We start from the raw sequence: 21963 nt of genomic DNA, 5'->3' as shown, positions 1-21963 counted from the left end.
GTCCTTTCTCGATTTCTCTTTCAAGCGGAGAATAACATATAGGTAGAAGAACTCTCAGAGTCATTAGCGGCTCCGAATTCTCCACTACCATCTAGTCATCCAGACGTATTACAATACGTTGGGACTCCGACGCATAGACCGTCAAGTCCAGGTTACGCTACGCGCTTACCATCGATGACCACCACTGGAAGCATGGCTTCTACAAGTACTACGACTTTGCAAACTCCAACATCGGTGGAAGGAGGAGGAACGATTTCCATCTCCTCTGCTTCCTTGTTTGGATCTTTTGCTAGCACATCTTTAGTTGGGTCTACCTCCGTTCCGTCCACAAGTGGAAATGCCCAAACCAATGCTTTTCGTACTGGATTCTTCCCATTTGGCACCCATTCACAGGGTACTCTATCGGTTCCGTTTAGTGCCACTACGTCCATGACGGGCAGATCGGCTTCATTCCAGGGTTTTCCTTTCGGAAGTGGTCATATACCACATTCCAATCCGACGATAGGATCCATGACTTTTTCTTCTGTAGGACAAAGCAGCAATCCTCTCCAAGGATGGAATAACCCTGGGGTTAGTGGCGCGGGAACTGGGAATCCGTTTATCGGCCAAGAAGGGAATAGGTCGTACTCCACGGTTAGTTCGTTTCAAAGTATTCCTCCCCTAGCTTCGGCTTGGAATCCTTATCAGGTGTTATCAACCCCTTATAATCCTTTAGGAGGAAACTTTGCTGGGTATGGAGGTTTTGCGGCTGGAGTTGGTCAAACTCTGAATTTTGCTAGATCATAAGGTTTGCCTTTTGGTTCACTCAGTTCTACGGGTTACTTCAGGCAGCCTGGTGCCTCCCAAAATCTAGAACAATCTTTTCAAAATTTTGGTAGTTCTGCCCAGTCTGGGTGGAATCCCCAAGGTCCTCCTAGGCTTCCGTTACTAGCAACGTACAACTTGCCAGATCTCACTAAGTTAACAAATGACCCAATCAAATACAATCCGACCTGGCCTCCGGTCCCAACCAAACACCCTTCGGACATTCCAAAATTCGAAGGGAAGAGTGGCGAAGACCCAGGCGACCATGTAACCACATTCCATTTGTGGTGCTCATCTAACTCCCTTATCGATGACTCAATTAGGTTGAGACTCTTTCAGTGCACCTTGACTGGTAATGCGGCCAAATGGTATATAGAGTTGCCAGGGGGCAGCTTTACATGTTTCATTGACTTAGCCAATATTTTCTTAAATCATTTCCAGTTTCCTGTCCGTTATGATGACGGAACTGAACTTCTCGCCACTTTTCGTCAAGATAAGACAACTCACATTTCTGACCATATTCAGGAATGGAGACGGAGAAAGAGGCTCATTAAAGCCGAAATCCATCCGGAGTATTGTCTTGAGTGGTTTTTGAAATCTTTACAACCCGAGATCTCCAAGGATGTCTCCATGTCTAGAGTCTATTCTGAGGAGCAAGCCATTTTTAGGGCCCATCAATTAGAATTGATCTACTCTCAGTTTGGGATCCTACAAAAATACATGCTAGATGCTCCTGGGTCTAAGTTTGACGTAGCTAAGTTGAAGCCAGGTCCCCACGCGGATGGTATCATTGGGTCAATAGACACAACTACCGTGAACTTGTTGAATCAATTGCAGCAGTTGTCCTTACAAACTGCTTCTAACAACCAGGTCACATTGTCTAATCCCCCAAATTCCCAAACTTCTACAATTAATGTTGTCCAATCTAATAACCCCAAAGGAAATCAAAATTCCAATGGGAAAAAGAAAGGACGAGGTAAGAAAAAGAACCAGAATGGGAAGCCTGATGCAAATAAATATGGCAACAACGCTGGTGGTGGTAGAAATGAGTCGAGAAAGAAAGTCAAGTTTCCATGCAAGTTGTGCAGTGGAGACCACTTAACTCATCTCTGCCCTAAGATTGAAGATGCTCAATGCTTGTTAGGACAGCAAAAGACTTCTAGTTCTCAAGCTGTGTTAACTAACCCGTTTCCCCAAGGGTAGCAACTTCTTGCGGGCGCGATTTCAAACCCTGGAACCTTCGCAGGGGGCAACCAGGAAGGGGAAAAATCATCGAATGTTTTCATGATGGGGTCTAACGTCCATGTGGCTACTTGGTCACGTGATTATGGTGAAGCCGAAACTTCCAAGGACAAGACTGTTCTCGAAAATACCGACCTTCATATTGAGCGACCCCCTGTTGAGACTATACCAAGGATACCAAAAGGTTCTACTAAATGCCCGACTATTAATCCTAATGCTAGGGCCACCCAGAATTACTCCATTGTGGAGGATCTGGCTCAGTGTCCATGTGCCATGTCCGCTTTAGATGTTCTGTAGTCGTGTCCGGCTCAGTGAAGTGCTTTACTTTCCGCAATTGGAGTAGTCGATCCAACTAATTCTTTAGTGCTCAATTTTGACATGTTAAATGTCAAAAATCGACTCCCTCATAATATGGCTTTCCAAATAAAGTATACATACTGAAAAATCAATATTTTTCGTACTATTATAGATGAAGGAGCTTCCACGTGCGTCATGTCGATGTCATGCTGGAAGGCTATTGGATCGCCTTCAGCTGTTCCTTCACCCACCGTCTTGACTGCATTTGATGGTCATTCTCATAAGCCGCATGGGATTATCCCAGCCTTTCCTATATGTGTTGGGGGGGAAGGTCGTCAATATTGAAGTAGAGGTCATAGATGCTAACCTAGACTATAATCTCCTATTAGGAAGGAATCGGGTATATGAAATGCACGTCGTTGTTTTGACTCTGTTTCGTGTCATTTTATTTTGTCATGAGGGGAAAATCGTTAAGGTTGATCAAATGGATTGTTGTCCAATCAATCCTCAAGCAAGCTCTGACTCTATTTTTCCTTTAGTGGATAACCCTCGCCCGCCGATTGAGAATTTAGGAGTGGGAATGTATTCCTCATTGATGGGTACCTTTGATCTTCCCTCTCCTTTCACTAAAATCAATGCCATTTCATCATCTAAGGAGTCCCCTCGAGAAGAGTCCTTTAAAACTCGTTATTTGTTAGACCCTTGGACCTTGCCTTCACCTACGACCACATTAGTTGGAGGACAAGTAAATGGAATGGCATTCCCCATATCTGCAGCTGAGCTTAGAGATCAATCTATCGTAGACTCTGTAGACAACGACCCTGCTCCTTTTTCTGAAGAGGAGTTAGATGGTGATGTGACCCCGGCTTGGAGCCTTGATTCTACCTCTACCTTGGACTGCTTAGATACGATTTTACCTTCTGAAGAAGCAATCCTGAAAGCAACGATGGGTATAGATCGACCTTGGGAGGACTTACACCATCCCTCGTACTTTCTTCCTCCATTGCAGGAAGTAGAATCTAAATTCTCTGAGCTCTTTACTAGTGATGTTTGTACGGTGTCAAATCCTTTGGCTCCAATACATATTCGTTCCGAAGGTAATATGTCGGTAATTTCAAAAACAATACCTATAAACATCTCTAGGGACCCTAACGTCATCGAGAATCTCTTCATCGGAATTGAGTGTTCCCCTGAAGAAATTCAAATTTACACCGGCCTATTTAAGGAATTTCGAGATGTATTTGCTTGGTCTTATGAGGAAATGCCTGGCATTTATCCTTCTATAGTTCAACATGAGATCAAGATGTATGAGAATGCCAAACCGGTTCGTCAAAGGCTTCGACCGGTTAACCCTAGGAAAGCAGCAGGTATCGAAGCTGAAGTTGAGAAGTTGCTAAAGGCGGGTTTCATATACCCTGTTCCTCTTACTGACTGGGTTTCTAATCCAGTCCCTATGGATAAAAAGCAAGGAACAATCTGAGTATGCATCGATTTTAAGGACCTAAACAAAGCTTGTCTGAAAGATAATTACACCACGCCATTCATTGATCAGATTATCGATGAGTGTGCGGGTTATGAGATTTTTTCCTTCATGGATGGTTTTTCAGGTTATAATCAAATTTCTATCCATCCTGAAGATCAACATAAGACAACCTTTATATGTCCCTGGGGTGCCTTTTCATATAGAAAGATGCCTTTTGGTCTTAAAAATGTTGGAGCCACTTTTCAGCGGGCCATGTCATATGCTTTCCACGACATCAAACATGTCATCAAGGCATACTTGGATGATCTCGCTACTCGTTCTCGAAAGAGAAGTAATCATCGTAGTCATCTTCGATTAGTTTTCGAGCAATGTCGTTTTTATAAAATCTAGTTGAATCCCAAAAAGTGTGTTTTCGCAATTACATCTGGTCGGTTGTTAGGGTTCATCGTGTTCGATGAAGGGATTTGGGTTGATTCCTTCAAGTTTGAGGCGATAGTTCAGTTGCCTCCCCCGTCCTCAATTCGACAACTTCAAAGTCTTCAAGGGAAGGCTAATTTCTTAAGACAGTTTATAGCAAACTATGTCGAGATCACTAAAGGGTTCATGCGTTTGCTACGGAAAGGAGTTCCATTTGTGTGGGACAACTTTACGCAGCGGTTGTTTGATGCTTTGAAAAAGGAATTAGTCTTTGCCCCGCTTTTGAGTCCACCGGATTATGGTAGAGACTTCCTTTTATATCTCGTTGCAGTAGAATCAACCATTGGTGTGGTTATCATTCACAAAGACGATGCTCTCACCGAGCATGTGATTTATTATTTGAGCCTAGGTTTAATAGGTCCTGAACTTCGCTATTCTATGGTTGAGAAATTGGCCTTGGCAGCTGTCCATGCTGTCCAGCGGCTCCGTCATTATATCCTGCTACGCAAAACTTTTGTCTTAGCGGCAGTCAATCCATTTTAATTTTTCCTCAGTAGGCAAGTGATTGGGGGCAAATATAATCGATGGATAGTCATTTTGCAAGAATTTGAATTCGAGTTCTTGTCTGCCAAGTCTAAGAAATCCATGGTTTTCGCAGAGCTAATTTCTGAGCTACCTTGTGGAGAGGACACTGTTTATGAGGAAAGTTTTCCCGACAAACATTTATTCCTCATCTCTTCACTCGACCCTTGGTATGGAGATATCATTGTCTATCTCTAGACTTTGAAGTTTCCCTCTACTTTCTCCAAGGATGAACGTCGAAAATTACGTCACTGGCTAAAAGCTATGTTATCATCGGTGAGACACTATATCGTCGAGGGGTTGATTCAATCCTTTGGCGCTGTTTAACCTTAAAGGAAGCAGAGTCAATGCTCAATGACTGCCACAGTGGAGCTTGTGGTGGACATCTATCAGGGCTTGCTACAACCCAGCGCATCTTACGTGCCGGATATTTTTGGCCTTCACTCTTGAAAGATTGTGTGGAAGTGGTCAAACGCTGTCACCTGTGTCAAATTTTTACTCAGAAAATGCGCGCGCATCCAGTTCCTCTTTTTCCCGTTGTCACCATCAGTCCCTTTACTAAGTGGGGTATTGATTTTACGACTTGTAATCCGCCTTCAGCAGCGAATCACAGGTACATTATCATGGTTGTAGACTACTTTACGAAGTGGACTGAGGCCATGCCTACTTATAAGAACGATAGTGACACGGCAGCATTGTTTCTTTTCAATTAGGTTATCTCAAGATTCGGTATCCCGAGAGAGATTTTCACTGACCATGGCAGTCATTTTCAGAATCAACTGATGTCCGAATTGGCTCTCAAATTGGGTTTCCGCGAAGAGCATTCGTCTCCTTATTATCCTCAGGCCAATGGGCAGGTCGAGCAAGTCAATAAAACTCTTAAGACGATACTCCAATGGACAATCGATAAAAATCAGTCCAATTGGCACGTTATGTTGTATTCGGCTCTTTGGGCATACCGAACCTCCGTGAAAAGGGCTACTGGTTTTACACCTTTTTGAGTTGGTTTATGGGATGGAATCTATCTTTCTAGTTGAATGTGAAATTCCATCTCTTAAATTGGTTGTTGAGCTCCTTCCAGAGACTTCGAGTCTCGAAGAGTGCCTAATTCACTTGGAACATCTCAATGAGCAACGTCGAGATGCCGCCACGATGAATGAGGCTCATAAGAAAAGGCTTAAAATGCAGTATGATAAATCTTTTCGTCCTCGAGTCTTTTCTGAAGGTGACCTTGTCTTGGTCTATGACCAAGATAAAGAAACCTTGGGGGCAGGAAAATTTAAGCCTATGTGGTACGGTCCTTTCATTATTAAATGAGTTTTAGAAAAAGGGTCGTATGAGTTAATCGATTTTGAGGGAAACAAGCTAGCGAAGCCCCGAAATGGGCTCTACTTAAAGAAGTACTTTGCTTAGTTTTGGCCAGGAAATGGCTTCTTTGTACTTTATGTATATTTGTACATATATCGTCGAGAGTTTTTTGATATCAACACTTTTTGGTCTGCTGTGGTAGGCGTTGATGAGTGATTTGGTCTATTTTGGGTTCGCCGATGGTGCTAGTCGGCACACTCGGAATCTCACTTCCGCAGCTTGGGTACTCTATTATCCAACTGGTCAATTGATGGCATCAAGAGGCATGTGTATCGGTCCCGCTTCAAACAATATGGCCGAGTATACTGCCGTTATTAATTTATTATCCGAGGCAATCTCTCATGGGATCGACTCGTTGGTAGTATATCTTGATTCTCAATTGATAGTGTCTCAATTAAATAAAATTTATCAAGTACGTGATCCATCTTTATATCGCCAGTATTTAAGGGTGAGGTTGTTGCAAAGATCATTTACTTATATTAATTATTTGCATATTCCAAGATCTCATAATTGGTTAGCTGATTCTATCGCTAATCAGGCATTAGACTGGCACATCAATCATTCATCATAATAAAATCAAGCATCAAAAAGTCAAACTGTATATATATATATATATATATATATATATATATATATATATATATATATCGTAAAGCATCTCGAGTGTACATATGTGTGTCCAAAAATATACAAAATTTGGGACTCAAATGACCATAATCATGTCCGACATATCTAATGCCTCGGCTCAGGATGAGTGTCTAAGTATGTAGCTATCGCATTGGCCACACGCCGAAATGTGCGAACCCAGTCACATGCCATGCCAACCACATGACGCTGCATATCCTCAGGAAGGTCCTCTATGGCGGCCATCGAGACTCGGCAGCTCAGCCTCACCAAGTGTCGCTGGATGTTGTTTAGAGTCCGTTCTGTATCTGCAACCGCCTCTTCGACTCCTCGGCCGTGCTGTCCATGCCGTGGGAACCCACTTGGTCGTACCGGCCCAATATATGGAACATGATCGTTATATCAGTCATTTGAATCTCATCAAAAATATTTTTCAAAATGCATCATTATATTTGAAAAATCCAAAAATTCATAAAATCAAAAAATTCTTACCAATCTCGCCCCATTCTGCGTTCGGTGGTAACACTAGATCAGGATCTCCTCGGAAATCCAGCCCAGCATAGGGGTAGTCATCCACGGCGATGATCTGCTGATCCCATCAAGTGAAGAAATCATCGTTGAAGGCAGTCCTTGGGACCTCCCGACCCCCCAGACGTTTCATCAGATCGGCCCACCTACCCATGCGTGGATCACGTGGGGTGCTGATGGAAACTGCAACCCTGGGGCAGAGTGCGGGAACCTTTTCGAAAAAGAAAGTACACAGGATAGTCCCGTATCCAAAGTTCTTGGTCTGTCCCCTCCTGATAGAAGTGAGCTAGCTCTTCATGTTGGCCAGGAGAGGAGTACACCAGTCAAACACAGTAGTGAGACAATCAACTGCCACGCTCATGATGACCTGTGACACCTGATGCAGAGAGGATGATCCGTTCACTCGAGCTATGGTGAACATGATTATCCTAAGTGACAAACTCGCCAGATGTGTGATGGAAATCTGGCTCCCAACCTTCTTGGGATGTCTCGGGCAGTATATCTGTACATAGTCCTCTATCGTGAGGCTACTCCCTGTCCTGCCCCGGGAATGTACTACCTCTCCCCTTCGGGAAAGGCCCGTGATAAAATAGATATCCTCCACTTCTACCCTGAGCGACATCTGATCGATCATAAAGGCTTCCTCCTCGACGTCCCAATAATCAATGAGCATCTCAAGCAGACGCGTGTTTTCTTTCATATTTGGCAGTTTGAAAAATTTAAGAAAACCGCATCCCCGTAGGGCATCTAATGCTTCAGGATTGTTCATAACTTCATTATCTACCGCTGCGTGCTCTCTTTCACGCCACGTGATAGGCATCCTGAGAAAAAATCGATTTAAAACCGTTAGTTTTTGTTTAAAAATGGTTCGTCGGCGTATACGCGGGTCCCTGTGCACACAATCACGTATAGGGCCCGCATGTATGCGGGTTCAATATTACCAACCCGCGTATACGCCGCGAGGAAATTTTTGACAAAAGTTCAACTGTGAAACATCAATAAAAAATCTTAAAACCTGTCACAATCAATTGCAAGCTAAATAAGAGTTACTTGGAGGTCTTTGACAAATTTGAACGGTTGAATCTAGCTGTGGGAAGTTTGCTCCTTTTGCTCCAAATCCATTGCTCTCAAACTGAAATGGTAAAAATGGCGAGTCCAAAATGCTTTTTATAAGTTCTAAAAATGCAAAAAATTTTCAAAATTTTATTTTGTTTGGCCTCATGTGAATTTTAACTTGGGATCTTGGAATGTCGATAATGGTTTGTTTTTCAGGACATTTTGGACGTTTTTCAGTTTCGAGACGGTTCCATGACTGCTGACCCGTCATGGCAAGTATCGTTTTCTCACTGGCATATAGGTTAGGGACACCATTTTTCCATTGTATTATGCATACTGGCCTCCACTTGCTGATACATCTGCCATAGGGTCGATCCCATCGTGTTATGGTTCGTAAGCCATCTTCACTCGCCGATTCTTTAAATCATGACACGATGGTAGAGCCATCCTTTACATGGGCATCGTAGTTAGCACCTCACTAACATTTGTTGCCCATACTGCTCCATTGAGTAGGCTCGGGAGTCCTATGTAGTCCCGCCATGACTTATGCATTGAAGACTCATTCCTCTTAGCTTCTGTGCCTTATTCTAGCCTTATACCCTAGAGGCTCCTTTGTGTTGAGTTGTACTACTGCATTGCATGTTGACCACTTGCACCTTTTGGCCTAGAGACGGCCAAGGAAAATTTGAAGGATGGAAAATTTTCTTGAAGTTTAAAACATTGGCGAATCTCACTAATCCCTAATATGAAAATTATAAATGTTTATTGATATATTTGTAAAATTAATCAAATTTATAATTATTTTATATATAGTCTCTATATAATGTTGGCGATTTTTAAGGTATAATAATTTTATATTCTAAAATTTGGGCGAATCGTCTTTTATAAAATGGGAAATTGGCGAATCTTTTTTGTGGAAAAATCATGGAAAATTAGCCCACTGGGCGAACATTAGCCCCTAAAATTTTCCATGGAGACGGCTTCACTTGGACTCGTGTTTAAGCCAACTTTTGACCATGACGACTACAAAATCAACCTTGTATACCTTTGACTTCTGCAGCTTGACACACCTTGACCCATGGAAGGAACACACCCTTGAGTGTCACTGACCAGTTTTCACCTCCCTGCATTGAGCTTAGGAACGTTCCATTCCCAGGAACTAGATCATCTGTTTCACCGACACTCATTCTTTCCACTGTACCATAGCATTCTTTTATTCTTTTTCGGGCTTAACAGAAAAAGAAAAAAAAAATTAAATATTCCAAAAAGAGCGGGAACGGGACAATATTTCCATTTATTGTTGGCAGCTAGAGTGAGTCGTGTTGCCTTTGAACAAAGCACTCAAAACAAAGTCTCCTCCGCATGGGTGGGATTTAGTTTGACTTAGGTATGCCATAACCTTGTTATTGAGTCAGTTCTCCCCCGATTGGTTATCACTTCCAATCATATGGAGGGTTCATTCGTGCCCCCTGCATGGCGAACTTATACAGAGTCATCATATGCTGCCACATAGTCACATTGAGTCGTGCTTTTGTTCAAGGGAAGTTAGCATGAGTCACCCACTCTGCGGTGTCCCTTGACTCATTTTTCAGTCGGCCATCCCTGGTTGTCAGTGTCATGTCTATCATCACATCAGCTATATTGGTCCTTTACTCGTGCCGGTTTGAGAAGGTCCCCATTGACTTCTTGCTGGCAGGTCTTGTCCTTATCGACGACGACACCTTGCTTTGAGGACAGGCCTAGAGCTGCACCCTGGCCCTATTTTCATTATTGATAGGTCACCTTGTGCTCAGCATTGATCAGTATCATGGGTCTTTGACTGAGTGGTTTCCCTTATGTTTTACATCAGCTTACATTATCACACATTGGGATTCGCGCAGTACCTTGGTTTCCATTTGACCCTACTGGTGGATACCTCACCTCTGTCTCAGCTTTCATTATTGGTTGGTTCAGAGGGTTTCTGGCATGCGCTAGCCACATCTTGTGTACGCTGGAAACGTACTTTGGTTGGGTTACTACATCTTTTTCATCTGATTCCTTCCACATAATTGGCCTACGGGTTACACTCGCACTAGATTGATGAAGGATCCCTTAATGCCTTCCTTCTAGCAGATCTTTCCCTATCGACTCCGACTCATTGCTCGAGGGCAAAGATCTAAAGTCCATTCGGCAGTACGTTAGGGTTTGTAGTCATTAGTGGTAGATCCTTCGCTATCGACAGTGGGAAATCATCATTGTCTCCTGATCGATAGATTCTTACAGGTGTTCGACTCCAGCTCATCTATTCACACTTGTTAGATTGTACTGGGTACCTTGACGCTCATTATCATTATCAGTGAGTAGTCTCACGTTTGTTAACGGTATACATCAATGGCCGGTAATCAAATGATTTCTCAAATGGTCGACTTCAGATCATTTATTCCCATGGTGTAGAAATGTACCACATCGGTTGGTGAAGACCTCAGGTTGTATCAGCATTCGTTCATTCACTTGACAGTTGCTCCTGTTGCTGCTAGTTGATACCACTCCACTTTTTATGTTGCAGTTAGTCATGGCGACATTCTATATGCTGGCACTTGAGTTTTCAGTGTAGTACCATCCTATTCCATCATGTTCAGTTGGTACCTTTTGGGATCAGTCTTTGATATCAATGATCCATTGCATCTTTCAGCATCATTGACAGTCTTATATGTGATATTCAGACATGTACTTGTTCATTATGATCAAATGATCCATTATGTATCTTTTAGTCATTTATACTTGTATACTTAGTGGATCCGCTTGTACTTGATATGCGGACATGCTTTACTTTTTCTGAGCATGGGTATGCCCACCTCAGACAGTGTTTCTTTCTGATCTCCTTTGGTGGCTTGGTAGGCTGAATTGTGGTGAAGTCCTCCTCAGTTTTTGACAGACTTCCTTTCCATGTACTCGCATAATATATTTTGGCCATCATGTACCCCTTCTGACCTCATATATTAGGGGGCATCTGTTATAGCTCCAAATCTTACTCTTATGGTTTGTGATGCTATACTCATGGCCTAGGGCAACCTCCCCTTCCAGACCTGGTCTAAAATTTAAAAAACAGTGTTTTATCCCTTATACGCGACATTGCCCTGAGTTAAATGCGTGTATGCGCGGGTCTGTGTATATCCAACCCGCGTATATGTATTAAAACACTTTAAAAAATATAAAATTAATTATTTTTGGGCGGAGATCATGGCTTTTACCTGTTGATCACCTGTTAGTGCCCGTGGCCCCACTGTTCCCAACCAACTCCCAACTAAAAAACTATTTTGGGAGAGGTATAAAAAGACCTCAAAGGGAAGGTGTAAGGGAGGAGAGAGGAGAGAGAAAGGTTATTATGCTGAGATTTTTCCCCTGACCAGGTCTGAAGTCCCTTGTGCCTTCTGCACTTCCCCCATTTGTCCAGGAAACCTTTGTTTCCTTGTGTGTTGATGTTCATCCACCATTTATGACATCATGGAGAGAGTCATGGAAGGATTTTGTTAAAGGCTTGAGGCTGGAATGGATCCAGAAGGAAGCTTTGCTTGGAGCCTGCTGAAGGTGATTCAGGTGAAAATATTCCTTTTTATGTACTTTATTTGTCTATAATAAAAGAAACACATGTCTTAGTTCCCGAAATCAATCTTCTTTATGTTAATCATAGTCATGTTTAGAATTCATATGTAAATGGTTGTTTGGATTTCATAACTAACTACCTTTATTTATAACATGAAGATGGTTTCTTTATAAGGTTTTGTCCATATACTGTTGTGTTCTTTGAATTGGTTGTTTTGCAGGACAAAAGAGAAGAAGGGAACTCCAAGAAGGGTTTGGACCCTAAAGGACTTCTCAAACATAGGACCTAAGGTACGTACCCTTTACAATAGAATTTGCTTATAATAGCATAATGGCTGTGTGAATGTGTGCTTCTTTGAATAGACAACTTTCAGTCTGCTAGGGTTTCAACCCAAAAAGCCCTAGGGGAACATTTCCCTCCATCAAGGTGATGGCTAAAATATTAGAGACATTATCTCTCATTTATAGCTTCAATGATTTATTTCTGAAGAAGGATTTGAGCATTTCAAAATCCTATCAAGTCATATTGAGAACAGGCATGTTGTTAGAGAAAAAAGGAGAGGTTGTAGATGCAAAAGGGAATATTTTAGATCAATTCAATACAGCTTATATAGTTGGTGGAAGCCTTGACCTGCATGCCCCATTAAAGTAAATATAGCAAAGAAATAAGAAAGGATGGGAAGTAGCTTGCAGGAGTTACAATATTTTCTAAGAAGTCACTCCTTTTGTTTGAAAATTTTTGGAGGAATCCATAACTTTATGGCTCGATGGGAGCTTTGAAGGGAATGCACTCCTTTATGATAACAAGTGCAATGGATTAATAAGTAGAAATGCTGCTCAAAATTGAGAAGATTCTAGCTTGGGAGTATATAATGATCACCATTTCCACTTTGGGTATTTCTCCTATCTGATTGTAGTACTTTCTAAGCTTAAGCTCAACTACATTTGGGATTTAAAATTCAACCCTTATGTTTATGCCATAATGAATGGTTTCATGACTCAAAATCCTAAGAAGAAAATGTTATACCCATAGTTGTGGAGTCTTTGATCTATGGAAGCTCCATTCATGGGCAAGCGAGATCACACAATTTTAATATGGGATAAAACAAGAGACCACATGTGAGGCAATAAATGCTTACTATTCTGCGACACCATTAGGATTAGCACAATATGCTACACAATTGTTTTCTGGCACAAGCTGTACACTTATGATTTCTATTGGGTTGACCTTGGATGCATTAGGAGATGAGATATACAAATTCCTTGAGTTATTTTCTTTCAAAGAACACTATTTAGGAATATGAGTTTATTGAAGAAAACCATGTAGTGGGTGTTGTATGGGAAAACAAGCGGGGCATTGGACTATGGTTTGTACCTGCATCTTGGAGAGAATGAAATTGGAATAAAATGGTGAAACTTGAGTATTTAGAACATCTTATGGGATCATGAGAATTTACAAAGATGTTCCACCCAAAAAGACAACAAATTTCTACTAGGTAGATTGACAAGAGAACTTGAGGTCCATTTGCTAGGCCATGCATTGTCAACCTAATAGTTGGACCAAAATATTTATAGGATATATCTATCCTTGGACCCTTTTTCATCATGGTTATGGCCCATGGGCCACCCACAAACCCAAGTTTATGGGTAAAATGCACAAAACCCTTGTCATCGAAGTACATTTTCTAGGATGCATATTGTTAGTATCATAATTGGTCGCAAGCATAATAGGGTACCCCTATCCTCAAATATTTTTTTGTCATGGTTATGGCTCATCCATAAACCCACACTTCATTGAAGTCCATCTTCTAGGTTGCACATTGTCAGTATCACAGTTGGTCATAAGCATTATAGGGTATCTCTATCCTCGAATATTTGTTTATCATGGTTATGGGTTAACCACACAAGAACCTTCTCTTTAGTCGGTCTTCATATTCAATAAAGGCTTCTCAAGAGGGCACTTCATGCAATATGGACCATTTCTTCTTAAGGGGGGGGAATAATGATCTGAATCGAAAGTGGAATCCACCCATGGTATTCGTCCACCCATGTTATTTATCGATCCATGGTATTTACTCATGGTATTGTAAGTGGCATACACCCATGGTATTCATTCACCCATGGTATTTACCCACCCATGGAATTTACCCATGGTATTGTAACTAAAAAAGACTATAATTAATAAGTCACATTTTGTAAAAGGAGTCACTTGTCCACACAATGGAGTTGTAATGGTTTTCCTTATTCTAAATTAATTTTCTTTGCGTTCTCTATGTTTTCTTCCTCTTCTTTGTGTTCTCACACCTTGGCCCCCAAGTTCCAATATAAAATATCTTGTATATCTCTAACCATGTATACGTGATGAATTTGTTAATGAAACATGGAGTTTCCTAGAAAATTGGTGCAGATGAATCAATAGGCTCATGCTACCTAAATAACTTAGATATGGAAGAATCGCAAGATCATTTATTTGACCCAAGCGATTTACCTACAAGTCCAATAAAAGAGAAAAATACATATTATGGAGATTATCTTATAATATGAAATGCAAAGAACAAATAATTATGCATTTCAAGGTTAATTAGGTTTGATAAAAACTGGGTAGTGACGAGGAAGAAGAAATAGTTTCAAATTCAAAATCTCAACCAGGATGGTTGAGTATCTTCGCATGAAGAAAATATTTACAACACCAGGAGGTAAGCTAGGTATTTTAGGAAAGGAATATTTTCTCATGTATATGGCTTCAACAAAATGAAGAGACTCCAAAATTTTAATAAAAAATTTAAGTTGACAGCATGAGAAAAGCTCAAAATATGAAACTCTAGGTTCTTTATCAAGGAACCCATACAAATTTTAAGAAAAACAATTTCTTAGAGTTATTGTGCCATGGGAAAACATTTACTAGGATTTTAGCCATGAGATATGTTATATAATCAAAAAGATAAATTAATTTTCAACTACCTTGGGCATAGCTCTGATTTCAATTTATGAAAGAGAAAGGTAAAGGTGTATGTATTTGGGGCTTCCTTGGCGTTTTCTATTATGTAATTCTACCAGGGTCAAGATGAGGGTTTTCCCTCTTTTCTATGAGTTGTATGATATGCAGAATGTGCATTGAATCATTGGGAGGGTGAGGGCTAAAGTGAAGTCAGTCTAAAATGGCCCAAATATCATTAAATCCCACCTAAAACTCATTCAATTGGTAAACAATTAAGCAAGAAAACAATATCATACAAATACGTTTTTTTTTTAAATAATTACACTAAAATATGATTATATATGGAAAAACCTATGTTGAATGAGCATAAAAGATCACTTTGGTTGAGCTAGATAAATCCAATGGTGATCAAGAAATATGAGTTGAAAAAATCTACTAATATAACATTTTATCCTTCAAAGGGCAATAGCAATTTGATGTGAGGAGGATGGGTAACTTTGAGTCTCTTTTATAGATGTTGATTGCTCCTTTTACATTAATTATTTGATTAATTTCCTCCTTTTAACTTATCTTCCACTCTCCCTAACTTAGTACTGCTTAAGAAAAGCTCAAGATAATTATTTAAGAGTGAGAAAAATTATGTGAGATTTATATTAAATCCATCTTGAAGCTCAAATATGTGTTGTATCATATTGGTGAAACTATATGGTGCACTATAGTGCTCCAATGAGGCTCAATGGTCTGAAAATGAGAGAGAGGAAGGCAAATAATTAAGTTTTAGAATGCCTTTTGGTTGTAGTGCTTTGTTGAAGAACAATAGGGTCCTAAAATGTAGGAAAATGACTTAGTGGTGTGCTATAATGCTAGAAAACAAAAGAAGAAAAAGTCTAAAGGCCAAGTTTGAGAGTGAAGCATAACCTTAAAACCCAATATGAAATTGTATCACTACACTGATGCCAAACGGGGTGCTATATTCCCTTATAAAAATCAAACTAGTAAGAAAAATCAAATTAGAATGTCACCAAAGAATATTCTTTGTAAGGTGAAGGACTTAAGGACACCTATGTGGTACCAGATTAGGGCTAGGGATTCTCTTTGGTGTTGGGTTAGTAATCAGGGTTCAATTAGTCTAATAAGCCCTATTCCATTTGCTTAATATGTTAGAAGGTTGATCATATATTTTAGGTTCAAGTTACAAATTGCAACACAACATTAATCGTGAATAACTAGGTGGGACCCTTAACTCTCTTAGGATGAGGCACTAAGATATATTTTGGGTTTTTACTAAGAGATATTGAGGGTTCTTGTAGTAGATATGACAAGCATAGAATTCAACAATATGGACTTGTTTATATAAAGTGTGTGTCATTGTTTATGTGGAATATTGCATGTAATATGCCATTTCATTCTACATGTCATGTATTTGGTCAGTCATGTTGATGTGGCCACTAATATAGATTTGTGATTTACCTTTTCATCTGAAGATTTTGTATATGGTTCAAAGCCAACCTATCCAATGTCTTATTCTTCTTAGATTTGAAATGTTGAATGTACATGCTAATGTGGAGGCTAAAGTCAATGGTCTCTTATATGTGGACTAGATGTACAATCATGGTCCAAATAATACTAGTTATACTATCAATTGTATTATATAGTATGTTGCACACAAAATATGTTATGGTAGCTTATTATAAACCTCTTCTTTTCATTTTACACAAACAATGTGGTATAAACATCCATTATTATGCAAAGAGATAACTATAAGTCACTTTTCAAGATAAAAAATAGGCTTTTCTTGTAGAATGTTAAGTATAGATCCCATTTATCTTTAGACTAAATTAAGTAAACTACATTTTTCATAGGATAAAAGAGGGAAAGAAATTAATTACTGATTATTTTAATTTTGATAGCTATAAATAAAATAATGAAGTTTTTAAAAATAAGTATTGAAAAACTATATTTACTATCTTATTTCATTTGTATTTTGTAGATTTACAAATGAGAAAACTAATCCTGAAGATTAGGATTATAAGTAAAGTGAGAGAATAAAGGGGGAATTGGACAAATGAGGATTAAGACATCTAGGCATATACAAATAAATGCCAATGCATGTTCAATATCTTGAATCATATACACTTTATGTGTGTAACAAATTTCAGTTTGTTGTATAACAAGAATTTCCTTTAATAGAAAAAGGAAAATACTTATATCAATATTATTGACAAAAAATAATAACCATATGTTTTTCTATATTACTCCCATATGAGTTGGAAAATCAAGGCTATTGTAAGGAGAAATATCATGAACTTGAATGAATGCACTACACAATATATTAATCTAAAAGGCATCTCTTTAAATGGAAGAGGGGTTGGAAATATTTGTATTATAAGCCATGCATTATTATCAATTAGATTAATAAAATTTGAGGGCATTTTTCTTTTGTAGAGGTTAGTTATAGGTCCTTGCAATTGTTTAGATTACATTTTTTAAAGTTGTTCAATTCCTATTTTTCACTTTGGGACATGAAATTATTTTCATTTTTCAACAATTTATTTCAGAGATATTTATTGAATATCAAGGTATGCATAAATTTTTTACGAATATTTATTTATTCAAAAAATCGAAAAATTCTTACTTACATTTTAAAATATGATGGATTCCATGAATTATTTCCTATCATTATGTAGTTAATTTTTTGTTTATGTGCAAAAATATATAGAATTATTCCTAACTCTCTATACACACACACGCACACACACACACACACACACACACATGCACACACACATGAACACACACACATAGGGAGGTTCTATATTAGGTATATTTATCTTCATATCAATATTATACATGTATAAAAATTCTTTTGGTTGAAACTAGGCCCTATAACTACACCTCCAACATTTACCCACTTTTCCAAGATCTCCAAGGTAAACATGAGCTCAGTGTCATTATGATATGACCCAACATCCATGTTCTAGTTATGGAAGTGGGGTAGACTTACTAACAAGTTACAAATATCCCTAAGGTACTACAGACCACTGAGGATCCTACAATCCACCCCAGGTGATCAATCCCAAAGCTAGGATCTTTTCTGCAAGAGAAACTTCCCAACCACACCCTTGAAACATTGTGCATGTGGTTGGGAGGATATAAACGCACCCATAGGCATTCATGCATGTGGTTATGACCCAAATTCCTAAATCTAGTGCATGCAGTCACGAGATCTCTACTACTTTTTTCAGGAAAGCCTCGATACCACTACCCAACACATATTATAACTTTCTAGAATAAAAGATAACATGATAACAAGGCTAACCATACAAAACTTGAACAAGATCCTGACCAGAACATGTCTAGTACATGATTGAAATTTCATTAAACACATGATTAAAAATATATGCTACAAGTCATGAGTTCATATGTAATCATGAATTTTTGAACTTCATTTGCATATCTCCAAGAAGGCTCAATTACCTCTCAAGCTAGTTGCATTTACACTTCTTATGACATGCATTCATCAAACAACCAGTAACTTATCAAATCATGAACAAGAGCTATAACTAGAGAAATTCATAAAACTAGGCATATAACCATCGCATATCTAGAATATAAACTATAAAAAATCATACATAATATCACCATAATAACCAGTACAAGTGCTCCTATATCACAATAGAAAAATAACTCATATTAAAATATAGAAAGTCCAATCAAGTTAGGAACTTCCACGTACCACCCAACCATAGATTGCGCTGAAACAGATCTCCCTTTCTTCTAATCACCCCTAAACCATATTCCAAGGATGAATGTGGGATCATATGGGATAAACCAAAATAAAACCAACCAAGGCTTCTATAGGCCACACCATGTCAACCATCAACCATAATAATTTCACCTAATCAATCCAGAAATCACTAATATCAATCTAGATTGGTCTCTATCCAAGTTGTCCAAGGTTCTAGGAACTATTAAGTCAATTCATAATGTCAAGGAAAAACAAGTTTCTATATTGCTCCAAAGCATTTGTCCCAACTCATGAGCTTGAGGGGCTAGTAACTCAACCCACAACTTCCAGCGAACCCAAGATGTTTCAAGGCTCCATAATTTTTTTTCCAACCCACAACCATAAGAAACCTGAGAACCAATTATAAAACCAAATGGGGAACCCATGACATGATGGATATCTAGGAAATGGCAAGGGAAGGCTAAAACCATTGCCAATGAAAGAAAATATCCATGTCAATGACATCACATAACCGAGGAAACACTTGCATATACCATGCATCCAAAAACCAGCAGGGGGATCACACATGCAACCTTTTACCAACAAAGTAAGTATTTTGTAGCTACTAATCCAAATGTCTCCTTGTTCTTCCTTGCTTTCCCTTGCTTTTTCTCCAAACCCATGTAAATGATAGAATGCTCCAAGGATGCTCTAAGTGTACAATAGTATGAGAGAATAAACAAGAGCTCAACTCAAGAATGTCAAAAAGTTAGCAACTAATTCTTTGATGTCTCTTTTTTCTTCATTTTCCTTCATTTTCCCTCTAATTTGTCTTGCATGAAAATTTGTGTAGGTTCAGCTTCCTTTTCTCCTATTTTCCTTCATTTTCATAATTAAATGCCATTTACTGCCTCTTTTCCTTTTCCAATTTCCATAACCATTATTAATCCGCAACTGGTGTCCAGTATAGTGTTTTACTTATCATTCAGTTTGGAATATGTGTCCCATGACCTTGGTCTTATTTTATTTACATAGAAAATCAACCAGGGTTTGTTACAACCCCACATACGAGTAGATATCACCATAGCAAATGAGAGTGATTTTGATTGAGACTCACCATTGGGTGGTAATCATTCATTGTTTTTGGCATTTTTTTTTTTTTCCTGAACATCAAGATTGTCCCTTACAACACCTTAAAGGGCCCCAATAACTAATGCTTCTAAAAGAATCCATAGTCTTCAAAACATTCTGTACATTTTCCTAGCCCATAAGAACTTCCAAACCTAAGTAATATCGATATAACTTCTCAACATGAACTATTAATAAAAGTGTACTTTTAGAATCATGGTTGTTTAATCCTGCAATTCTATACTAGTTTATGATAAGATAGGATATAATTTGGTTGAAGATATGAAGAAGAATAGGTCCAACACTTAATTGTATGAATTTCCCAAATTAATAAACTAGAAAAAATTAATTGTAGGCCCTAGGAGATAAGAATTTCTAAAATAATTCTCCATTAAGGATAAAGGAAAATAAAATTTTAATTCTACATAAAAAAAATAAGTTAAATGTTATTCCATAGTTGATGGAGAAAAATCTAACTCGAAAACACAACCCTTTTTACCGGCATTCAGAATTTATAACAAAAATGTACATAATTGTTTGTTGACTCAAGGGCATCTTCAAAGAGAGTGGCATATTTAGTTTGTAGAAAATTAAAATGTTGAAACTATGAAAACTCGTTCCCAAATTATATGATTGGATCGAACAAATGTCAAGGTATTAGGAGAGTTGAAAGATGTGTTTATTTAACATTGTTTTAATACTACGTTCATCAAATCATAGACACTGTAATTTTAACATTTTATAATTTTACGGCCTATTTCTTAGTAGGGATTAGTAGGGATTGGTCTGAGAAACTTATTCGTTATATTTCAATAAATTGGTTATATTTCAATAAATTGGTCACACTTATGTCTATGATATAATGGCTAACCGAATAAGATTAAAGTAGAACAAGAAAGAGAAATGAAACATAATGTGACCAACTTAAATAATACTGGTGACTTTGTATTATTCTCACATTCCACACTTGGAAAAAAATGTTTTGGTTCATTTTTGGTAGTTTTATTGCTGGAAAAAACCCGAACATTTTTACATCCTTCACACAATTCAAGTTGATATAATTAATTGTACAAATTGATATATTATTTGTACAAATTGATATATTATTTGTACAAATTTAGTCTCAAAATGTTTACATTTAGATATAAATAAATGTTTGTAGTTGTTTATTTTTTACTATCCGAAACCAAATTAGGGTGTAGATGCTAGATGAATTACTAAACAACCAAAATGATATAAATATATGATAACTTGTAAGTTGGAGTTTTAATGTATGAAAAATGTAGCTAACTATGAAGCACTAATTCAAGGTCTTAAAAAAGCTATTGGTTTAAATGTAAAGAAAATAACAGATATCGGTGATTATGGAATTATGGTCAAGAAATAAATTTAATATATTTCATTTCAAATCACATAAGGAACTATGAAAATGTAATATGGAACTCATTTTCCAATTTATATGCAATTGATATTATTTTTGTACATCCGGTACAAAATTCAATATTTTTCTGCAATATTACTTCTAAAGTAATTCCTTCATAATTTTGGTTTGAGAATTTCCATGTTAAATTGGTACCTAGGACTTCAATACCTAATAAAATTAAAAGTGGGAGAGACAAAAGAGTGGGAGAGATAGGGAGAGAAATAGAAAGGGATATAGAAATGGGTGGAGAAACGTGGAATTCAAAAAGGGGAAGGGGAGAGAAAGAGATAAGGAGAGCGACAAAAGTATGGATAGGGGGAAGGAGGGAGGGACATATATGGAAAGAGAGAGATAAAATAGAGGGGGTTAGAGAGAGGTATGGTGGCATTGGGGATGGGAGAGAGAATTATGGAGGAGGTGTGGGGAGAGAGAGAGAAAGAGAGGGATATAAGACATAAACATAGGGAGATAGAGAAAGAGATAATGAGGGGAAGAGACAGAAATACACACATAGAGGGGAGCCTTAAGCAAGAAATGAGAGAGAGAGAGAGAGAGAGAGAGAGGGGTAAGGGATGAAGATATACAAGGTGAGAGTGGAGGGAAGGAGGGAGAGATACGGAGGGGAAAAGAGGGATTGAAGTAAAAAAAGAGGGAGGTTATTGAGAGAGAGCGAGAAGGGAAAAATATAGGGTGGTGGAAGAGGGGTGGAGGAAGAGTGATCTAGATCTTTTTGCTTCAGGGATGATCACAAAATTGCATTTAAC

The sequence above is a fragment of the Pinus tabuliformis genome, chromosome 8 (genome assembly GCF_031772625.1).
Source record: "Pinus tabuliformis cultivar Carrire ecotype Pingquan chromosome 8, CPIR1, whole genome shotgun sequence".
Classification (NCBI taxonomy): Eukaryota; Viridiplantae; Streptophyta; class Pinopsida; order Pinales; family Pinaceae; genus Pinus; species Pinus tabuliformis.
This window is presented reverse-complemented; position numbering follows the sequence as displayed.